Below are 11038 nucleotides of genomic sequence, written 5' to 3'. Positions count from 1 at the left end.
GCCAGCTTCCCAGTGCTCCCCTTCACTGTGCCCACTCCAGAAAAGGGTGCATCCAGCTCCAACTTCAGTAAGCTGGCCTTCATTTGCCAACCTTGTTTCACTCAGAGTTGCTATTTGGATGCAACACCTGTTGAGTTTTCTTGCAACAAGGGCAGTTCTTCTTTCAGGTCTAGTGGATTTTATGTTGTCTGTTAGTGAGCCCACGTTCCATGTGCTGATGGTGAGTGGAATCATCTTTGCAGACATTTTCATACATTTTGTACATTTTTTTTGTGTTTTGACCACATGGTGGGATTCCTCGCCTGCCGCAGTAATCAGACCAGGGTTGGGTAAGCAGACAATGTTTAGGGCACCTTTTCTAGCCCCCTTCCTCGCACCAGGAGGTGAGTGGTGTGATCCTTAAAAGGCTGCTCAGGCACCCAGGAGGCTGCCGAGACCCACTGTTGCTTCCAGTGAGAAACAACCCTATGGCCTGGGCCTCCTGCGTGCAGGGTCATAATGACAGCTCCCAGTGTATTGGTACCTGCTGCTTCATCACTTGCCTGTCGCCACAGGACTTGGAGGCATAATAGTGAAATGGTTTGGGTGATGTCTTTTGATTTGAGCATGAATGATATATATGCTTGGTTAAAGGATTTTGATATATGTGCTAGATGAAAGTGATTGTTAACCCCTCAAAAGTTGCCTTTCCTTTTATGAATGCAGATCTAAGAAACTGTGATAGTAAGTTCCCCAGTGTATGTTGGGGTGCTTACTGATACAACAAAGAAATTGGATGAGGAATTTCTGTTACAAGTAAAAGTCAGGCTAGAGATCCTCTGAGTCTCCTTGGAACTCTGAGATTATGTGATGCAAAGAGGTAGAGGAAAAACATAAAGTCCTGCAACCAGGAAAACAACAGCTATGCCTACACAACAGAGAAGGTTCTAAGAATCAACAAGCCAGACAAATTCTCAGAATTTTAGAGTTGTAAGAATCCTCAGAGGTCAGTTAGTCCAAACTTTATCTCAAATAGGAATCCTGTTAGCAGCTGTTCTCCCAAGGCAGGTGATTTTGCATAATGTCCAAAGCCACTCTCTCGAACTGTGGGCATAAGAGCACCACATGGTGGTTATATTTTGATTATTTAAGGATGTGTAATAACATCAATGAAGTTATTCCCTCCACTCACACAAGTGTCAGTGAGCCCTTTGGAGCATAGATAGGATTGTCCTAGGACAACAGACATGCATTTTATCACTGAGTCCATACGCAAAGTCTTTCTAGCTTAGAAGAAACTTCAAGAACTTGTGGCCCTGTGGACATAGCAGACGCTGGTCACTTCCATGTATCAAAGAGGCATGAATGAGAGTTTAAGGGAGGTTTTTCCTTTCATTTGAGCTAAAATCTACCTCTCTATAACTTCTATCCATTCATGCTAATTCTCTGAAACCAAACAGAGTAAGTCCAACCCTGTTTTGCATCATAATACTTAAGATTCTTGAAGATAGTTATGTCACTAACTCGTCTCTGAGGGCTAAACATCCACAGATCCTTTAGCTAACTCTAATGTAGTTTGGGCCTCAGTCCTTTTACCCCCCATGGATTTTCTTTGGTTTGCCAATATCCTTCCTAAAATGTGCTTACTAGGAGCATAGGCAGAAAGAAGCTTGCTCTACTGATCAGTAAGTCTTTAACTTAGACCACCATTTGACAAAAGTACCTTTGCTCACTTTGCTCTCAGTTCAACTTATTCTCTAGAGATCTCCACCTCCTCTCCAGTAGCCTTGCTGCCCCTTCCTCATTTCCAGATCCCATTTATGTTTTGTCTTCCCCATTATAACGTTAGCTCATTGAAAGTAAGGACTGTCTTATTTACTTGTATTTGTATCACCAGAAACTTCGCACAGGGCCTAGAACATAGTAAATGGTTAATAAATGCTCTATTTTATATATTTCTTTCCATCTCTATCTACCTCTGTCCCTCCATTCTTCTATCCCCTTATATTTATCTGTCCATCTATTATCTAATATTCATCAATCTTCCTGTCTTTGTCTCTTTCAACTAAACATGATATTTAAGATGTGCCATGATCAGGGAATAGTGCAACAAGACTATCTTCGCCCTTATTGTGGATGTTGTACCTTAATTAATCAAGCCTGATTATTCTAGCTTTGGAGGCTGTCATGCTCCATGATTTATACATATTAAGTTTGACATTTACTAAATATTTAGTCCTTCATCATGAAAACAATTATTGAAACAAGTTTCTTCCATTTTTTATGAAGTTGGTTTTCAACTGAAGTGAAGAATTTTTAGTTTTTGTAACTTTTGTAACTCAATCAATTTCACCCAGCTTTGTAGTTTAAGTTTTTTGGTTTTTTTTTTTTTAAAGATCTTGACCTTGTTGTTTTACATGTTAGCTCTTCCTTCCAGCTTTTGCCCTGGATAAATTTGATAAGCTTGCCATCTATGCCCTCTTTATATTCACTGATGAAAATATTGAACAGCACAGGGCCAGGGACAGATCCCTGGATATCTGAGTAGAGACTGACTTCCCTCCACTTTGACATTGATCCATTAATCTACACCTTTCAGGTCTAGTCATTTAACTTGAATCCATGAGTCTGCACTATTATCTAGCCTGTATCTTTCCATCTTACCCTCACGGATAGCATGAAAATTTCTTTTTCAAATGCCTTTACTGAAGTCTAGGAATACTGTGTTTCTAGCATTTTTCTCATCTAGTAACCCCATCAAAAATAAAGCTTAGCGTATTCTGTTGATATCCTTTTTGAATAAAGTTATGTTGCCTCTTAGTAATCGATTTCATTTTCTAAATCATGTAAACCATTTTGCTTTTAAAATATTTTAAAATTTTGCTAATAAGCAGATGTTGTTAATAAGCAAGCAATAAGCAAACTTGATGGACAGCACTTGAAGAAACTTCTCTCTTCAGAACCAGGAGAACAATTTATACAATAATGACGACATTGCATAAATGAATAACTTTACAAAACTTAAGAATTCTGATCAACACAATGACCAACAAAGATTCTACCAGCAAAGATGATGAAAAATGCTATCCATCTCCTGGCAGAGAGGTGATGGACTCAAAATGTAGAATGAAACACCACCAGGAGGGCAGATATTCCTTGACTGCTTTTGGCTATAACCATACGTGCGACTCAACATTTCAGTCCATTGGAGATGATGAATTCTTTTGGTGTTTTTGACCATTTGGAGACATTTTGGTATTATGTATTGATCTCTCAGAAGTCCTTTGATTATCCCCTCTCCCAGGGATGGGCCATGGAATTCACTGGCAAGTCAAGTTAGCAAATTTGTTTTAATAAGCTCCTACTATGTACCAGGTACTTAGTTAATTTCTGGGAAAACAACAACAAAAAAGACAGATTCTGCTCTCAAGGAGTTTGCATTCTCATTAAGGAAGGGTACACAAAAGGAACCTGAAAAACTAGGGATAGGGGAAGAGTCACTAAGTCAGTCAATAAACATTTATTAAGTGACTTCTATGTGCCAGTCACAGTGCCAAGTGCTGGGATACAAAGAGAGGTAAAAGAAAGTCCTTGCCCTCAAGGAGCTCATAATTTAATGGGGGAGATAACAAGTAAGCAAATGTGTAAACAAGCTCTGTGCAGGATCAAAGGAAATGATTAAAAGAAGGAAAGCACTAGAGGTAAGAGTGGTTGGGAAAGGTTTCCTATAGAAGACAGGATTTTGGTTGGGATTTAAAGGAAGTCAGAGCAGGTGGTGATGAGAAAGGAGAGCATTCAAAGAATGGGGACAGCCAGAGAACAAGATAGTAATCATGGGGCACAGTAGCAGAGTCCAGAGTCAGAGGTGGAGCTGGGAGAGAAGTAAAGGATGGCTTTCCTCAAAATGGAAGTTCTGGGGGAAACTCATCAACGAAAAGAAAGGGCTAGCGACATCTTCCAAGGTGAGAACACAGCTGACACATGATAACAAAGTTCAAAGTCAGAAGCAAAGCTGGAATAGCGGAACTAGTGAAGAAGGACATGGCTTCCAGCTGATGCTCTTTTGCTATGACTTTTCTCTATGGCAGATAGTGTGCTCTCTTAGATGATTGTGAAGTGGGGAGTTGGAAAGATGGGTCTGATGGTCACCCCCTTCACACTTCCACTCCCTACTTGGAAGTTTGCCTCAGCTTAGATAGGCCTATGCTTGCCCCCTTGGCTACTTTTTCAGATTTGTGTTTCCTTTCTTGAATAGGCAATCAAACATTTTAGGGCATAAGTGTCTATCTTGCTCTTGGGGTACTGGTTCATCTAAGATCAGGAAAGAGCAGACCAAAAATGGGTGCAAAGTAAGCAGCTGGCCCTGGTATATAGTCACTTAATTGTGTTATTCTTTATTTGCTGCCACATGGATGAGGTTACCATGGCATCAGTGTAGAGCAGACTCATCCTTCCCATCTTCTCATTGGAGACACATGATGCCCCTTAGAGAGCCATAACCAACAGAGACCAGCTGGAAGCTGTTTCATTTTCTAACTTGCCCAGTATTCCATATTCATGGGGCAGGGTGAAACCAAGGGGCCTTATGAGGTTTATTACTCATACCAAAGCACCAAGTTCTTTCAGAAGTGGATCACTATATAGCTGGAAGCCTTCAAGGAATTCATTAGATGCAACCAAATGCTGAGTCACACATGAGGTTGGTTGGAAGCAGGCAGGAAATGTCTGGGGAGGGACATGGAAAGGGTGCCCCCCCCATATTAAGATAATTTTCCTTGGTAGAGAAAAGAAAAACAGAAGGAGAATGAAGTAGTTCCATCTTCTCTCCAACACTCATTACCCTCATCTCATCTAACTTGATCAATTTCTCTGTTTCTTATTTTATTTGCCTCTTTGAGAATGAAGGACCACCTTCACCACTACCCCTATTTCCCCTGGACTTCCAACATCCATTAATTATTTTTTCATTTTTAGTATTCATTTTCCAGTGTCAGGTCATACTGAGATTTTTCACTAATCTTTTAAATTGAAAAAAAATCTTACTTGAATTTGAAATTCACTTTCACCCTGATTATGCTGCTGAGCTTTCTCAATCCCTTTTTCTACTGCTCAGCCAAAAAGAAGGAAATGACATCCAAACTTGGCTATTGCAAATGCACTTTTATACGCTTTGGCAGGGGGTGTTGAAGTCTATGTGAAGGAAGCCCCATTCCCCCTTCCCTTTCATAAACACTCCTATTCTTGGTGGTGGACATCGCTATCAATGATTCGTTGGGACACTGTAGACATTTGTGGGATTGGGATTATTTTCATAGTCTGAGAGATTTAAGGCTGGTACATTCCATGTATTCCTAAGACCCCAACAGAACAGAATAGTAGGTAGTTTTTGTTTTTGAACACTTCTTGAATGTATGAACAACTCTTTACCACCACCCCCTTTTTATAGAAATGAAAGTATTACTGTTGGTTTTGAATTATGGGTGTGTGTGTGTGTGTGTGTATGTATGTATGTGTAAATTGCCCCATACCTTGTCATATTTATCTGGGGACTGGATCCCTCAGGAATTCGGTTCTCGTAATGCTTTCAGATTCTCATGAGCTCTCCAGATTCCCCTGTTCCTGTTCAGGTAACAGTTCAAGGTTCAGCTCAAGTAGTGTCTTACTGTTTCATCATAGCCCTTCTGTTCTTTTAAAAACATATGTTTAGTTGGGGAATAAAGGCATTTTTTTCAGCAATTCAGTTTATTTATTGTCTATCTGATGTACCCTTAACTCTTATTCTAGGTACAATAGCACCATAAAGAGATGATAATGATGTCCTTCTTCAAGAAGCTTACCCTAGTTTGGAAATAAGATTTTGGAACATGGTTAAATAATAATAATAGTAATTAACATCTATGTAATGTTTTAAGGTTTACAAAATATTTTGTATATATGTTATCACATTTGATTCTTGATGGCCTTATGAGGTAGGTGCTATTAATATTCCCATTTTAAAGATGAGGAAAATGAGAGTGAGATAGATTAAGTAACTTGCTTAGGGGAAGGAAAAGGGATAAACGTTAGTTAAGTGTCTGCTGTTTGCCAGGTGCTATGCTAAGTGTTCACAGGCACTGTTTCACTTTATCCTCACAACAACCCTGGGAGGTAACATTTTACTTTTGAAGAAACTGATGCAGGCAGAGGCTAAATGACTTGTCCCAATTCGCATAACTGTTAAGTGTCTGAATCTGGATTTGAACTCAGTTCTTCATGACTCTGTGGCCAGCACTCTTTCCACTCCACCACCTAGCTGCCTCCCAGTGCATCCTGGGTCATCTCTAGTCATCCTGAGGAATATCAGTTCTCTGGATTCAGATGGCTCTGGAGGAGAAGTGAGGCTGGTCACCTGCACAGCCCTCCCTCACTCAAAACAAATCAAGTGCAAGTCATGTCATCATTTCTCCGATGGCGTGGTCTTCTTTGGCAATGAAAGATGAACACAAGCATCACACAAATAAGTATTCCAGGCATGATTTAAATTCAGGTTTTCCTGGCTCCAAGCCTAGCCCCAAATTCCCTACTCCCCCTAACTGTCTTAATATACCAGGTGGCATGTGATTATGAGAAAGAAGTAGAGAAAGCAGATTGTTGGGATTAGGACCTTGTTTAGTATTTCTTTGAGGATGACATAAATGATGAACTAGAGACCAATATCAAGTATCCCAACTCCTGCTTCATCACATCCATCCAGAAAAGGTGCCTCTTCTAGAGAAGAAAGAGACTGGAAAGTTTCATGCAAGGCTCATGAGGACTCTCTATCTCCAACAGTGCTATGCAAAGGCCTATGCTGCTCCAGCTTTAAAGATAGCATAAACTGCCAGTCACCTTCTGGAACAAGATGGGGACCCTCATGGCTTGTACGAATTTTCCTAAACATAGATCATAGATCTGTCACCTCTCCTTCTCCCACAACACATGCACACACACGCACACACACTCAACACTATAATCTTCAGTAGCTCACCATTCTAGGATTCTTAATTTTCATTTACAGCTCTTTCCATAACTGACCATTTAATACTTTTCAAGCTTTATCTATTTTCCCCATCCATGCACTCTATGGTCTAACCATATTGGCCTCTTTTGATTCCTCACACATGAGAATCTTATCTCTGATCTCCTGTGCCTTTACACTAGCTGTCTCTCAGGCACGGAATATTCTCCCTTTCCCAGCCTCTCCCAAGGTCCAACTTTGTGATGCCTTCGTTAACCAACAGTTCCCACAGTAATCTCTCCCTCCTCTAAATTTTCATAATGCTTCCTATTAGTGCCATTTACTTGATAGTTACAGCATACCTTGTATCATTAATTAAATATTTGTGCGTAGATGTCATGTCTCCAATTAAATGAAAATCTCTTGTAGGCATGTATGGTAACATAGTGGACGCACCAACTAAGATCGAAAATATTGTGATGGAGAGAAATGAGACCTTGACAAATTGCCCTGTGTTAACAAAATAATTGAAACAATAGCATGGTTCCAGAAATGTAAGTGTATTTCTTATGGAAATCCCTCCTGTGGCTTAGATGGACTAGAAGGTACAAATTAGAAAATGAAACATAATTGGGAAGAGTGACTCAGTTTGGCCATTTATCTCCCAGAATCTTGGAGTTGGAAGGGACCATAAACATCACTTGAATATGATTTTCTTTTATAACCTACCTGATAAGTGGTTGTCTGGCCTCTGCTTGGGGGACTCAAAGGATGGATGAACCATTACCTCCCAAAGGAATAATTTCTACATTTGAATGGCTCTAATTATTAAGGAATCTTTTCTTTATGTATTCCTTAAATCAAAGATTTCCTCCTGATGGGTCCGTGTATTCTTTGGGGTCCTCTCCTTTAGGTGGCTCGTTTATGTTGACCTAGGTAGAATGAGGAAATGTCATACTTGGGTACACTTACAACAGTAATCGTTACATTCTCTTAGAAATACTCAGCTAAGAAGGTTTCAGGATGGAGAATAGTTTATATTTTAAAAGAAGTAGAAAAGGACTCAAGTATGAGCATATAGATCATCAAGGGACTCTCCCTCCCCAACCCTTCCCTGGGGTTCTTTTTTTTTTTTTTAAACCATAAGAGACTTATATAGTCCTTTTGACTTACAGAACAAGCCTAGGCAGGATCATGACAAGGGAAAAGTTTAGCATTCATGGTTCCATATCAGTATGTTACATTTCATTATTCCAGGTATCTGTAGCTCTACTCCCAGAGCATCATCACTTTGCTCTCTCTTTTCTTCATTCCTAATAGGGATTGTGGGTTCATTATCATTGCTGCTGATGTATTCCACTGCCAGAAAGCATTGTGGATCTTTAGCACTTTTGTCATATTGCACTTCTCTTTTGTCTCTCCTTCAGCAGATGGTGACAATTCTCAAATAACTGACTCATGGAGGGTTCATACTGGAGCTTTATTTAACACTATTGCAGCATTTTCCCACCTCTGAGGCACCAAGTATTTCTATTCAATTAAAAACATTGTATTATTTTATAATAAAAGGTGGGATGGAGTTTTGGATGCTGTGCTGAGTTTGAGACTGAGTTAAAATCCCACATAATAGGGGCTGAGCCAAGATGGGACAGTAGTAGGAAGCAGTATGGTGAACTCCTTTCCTAGATTCCTCCAAAGAGATTTTTCAAAAATGTACCAACTTGGATTCTGATGAGGAAATCCCAAAAAAGTCCTTTGTCCAACTCAACTTGGCATAGAGAAACAGACAGGGAGGGCTTCAGGCACTGGGGATGGGTTCAGCTGAGGAGCCCATTTCATGTGGACACACCAGCACCAAGAGAGAGGCCATGGACGAGAACAAGAATAAGTTTCAGATTGATTGTGGGGCACTGAGTGGAGGACAAGTGTGAACTGACAGATTTGTTGCCCACTACCCAATTCATTGCCCAGATGGAGAACTCAGAATGCAGAATGATGTGAGTATTTTTTTAGGAGATAACAAATGTGGAAATTTGTTTTGACTGACTATATGCGTTCATGAAGGACTTTGTTTTTCTTGTGTTTTCACTTGGGAAGGATTGAGTAGGAAGGGTGAGAAGATGAATCTTGGATGATTAAAATACACAAAATATTTAAAAATAATTTTAAAAAATCATATCTCACTGGACATTTACTAACTATGTGACCCTAGGCAGTTCATTTAATCTCTCTATGTCTCAGGTAACTGCCTAAAGATTATCTACTAAATTATAAATACAGATCATTAAATGTGGATATGGAATCTGTGTTGGTAGAAAGGAGGTCTCCATGTTTATGAAATCATAAGTTTTTTCACATTTGCTATTTTATACCCAAGTCCCAGAACTACTTTCCATCAAAGTGTCTTCAGGTGACTTTAAAAATAACTCTGATCATTCAAATTGGTCTTTGATCCCCTCTTTGTGTCAACTTATAGCTAGTGTATAATTTCTTGTCCCTCTGACAGTTTCTGGGCAAATTTTCCACATTCCTCCTACCTGCACCCACATTTCCCATTGAATCTTTTTTGGGGTTAAGCTTGCTTCCACTTTTTCTGTTTGTATTTTCATCTCCCAGCTTCTTCTAGGGGTGACTGGGCTGGGTTATTCAGATTATCCTAGGCTATTTCTCAGAGAACTCTAAAAGACATGGGCAGAGGAGGAAGCCAATGACTCCCATCTTCTCCTATCATCAGAACCTTTGACTCAAGCAGGAGAGGGAAAACTGCTTACTACATTAGCATTGAGTTAAAAGCTACCTCTGTCACTTCCACTCATTCTTGCCACTTTTCTGTCTACTTGGGTCAAGCAACACAATTCATCTACCAGATGATGACAATTCTTCAAATACTTGAAGCTGGTGACTATCTCCAGCACATTGCAGACTTATCCGTATTTTTAATTAAGACTTTCCAGTTTCAGGAAAAAATGAAAAGAGATATTTCTCTAAGTCATGAAAGTACTTTAATACTTGGTTCAGAGGAAGACGAAGATTTTCAAAAGCTTGGAAGAGAAATAGTTTATTACAATATATTTTGTTAAGTGAATTATGGATCAATTGCATGGATTAATTTCATGGAAAGATATAAAACCTTGGAATGATTGCAGACAAAACAAGAATTATTGCTTGACGGAATTCTCATATTTGAAAAACAGGCCCAATGCTTGGCAGAGCCCAAGAAACCACTGAGTATGGACATTCCCTAATCACGTATCTCTGTCAGAACTCTATATCTCCTGCAGAAAGCCTGCTGTTGCATTTGTGGTCTTTATTTAAGGTGCCCAGTGTCTCCCTTCTGGTTACAGGGCCAAACAAGGCCCTGCCCTGATTTTGCCTACAGCTGTGTTTTCCGTAATCCACACCTTAAAAATCAAAGCATTAAATGTGCTATTAAATTCTCCCTGAAATAAAAGGGAGCCTGTATTTCAGCAGTGACCGGATTTCTAAGAAATGGATTCTTTCAAAAATAAAGACTTTTATACAATTAATTTTCTCCTTGTGAAAGATACTTCATACGTATTTTACCCTTTTGGAATGTTAAATGGCCTTAACTTGTGGAGTCCCTCTAGCGATTTTAAACTTCACTTGTTTTTTCTTTCAGCGCAAAGGTCAACAAATGCTACTCATAAGGCTATCTTTTTATATTTCTTTAAAAATAGTGAGCAGAGGTAACAAAGATTTACAGATGAAAAATCAATACTCCAAATGTCTCCCAATTGCTACATATTTGTTCCTGTGAAGACAAGAAACGTGAATGATTGAATTTGTTTCCTGATTTTCTTTGGCAGATGCAAGCAATGTCTTCTGTATCCTCATAGGGGACTAAAATGACCACATGGCTCACTCCATCCCTGCTGAGTATTACGCAAGGCTTATGAATGTAGCTGATCCAGAAACATGCAAAATAACATGGGGATATTTCCACCAAGGTCCGTCTTAGTTTCCTAAGCTGTAGTTTTATGCCTAATCCTCCCCCAAGTAATTGAAGGTCACAGGAGAGCTAAACCACATCTATTAGCTACATGAAAGATGTTCACTTATTGG

At 39.5% G+C, this 11038-nt stretch overlaps 1 long non-coding RNA gene across 2 annotated transcripts; it reads left to right on the top strand.

Annotated features, from left to right (window-relative positions):
* Positions 1-1536: 1536 nt before the first annotated feature.
* On the top strand, positions 1537-8523 carry LOC140512892 (uncharacterized). 2 transcript variants are annotated; one of them, XR_011969963.1, is made up of 3 exons: positions 1537-1664; positions 7385-7509; positions 8386-8523. It is a non-coding gene; the product is annotated as an uncharacterized lncRNA (long non-coding RNA). The 2 variants fall into 2 exon arrangements; XR_011969962.1 differs by having other exon boundaries at positions 8383-8523.
* The last annotated feature ends 2515 nt before the right edge of the window (positions 8524-11038 follow it).

The sequence above is a fragment of the Notamacropus eugenii genome, chromosome 6 (genome assembly GCF_028372415.1).
Source record: "Notamacropus eugenii isolate mMacEug1 chromosome 6, mMacEug1.pri_v2, whole genome shotgun sequence".
Lineage (NCBI taxonomy): Eukaryota > Metazoa > Chordata > Mammalia > Diprotodontia > Macropodidae > Notamacropus > Notamacropus eugenii.
This window is presented reverse-complemented; position numbering and strand designations above follow the sequence as displayed.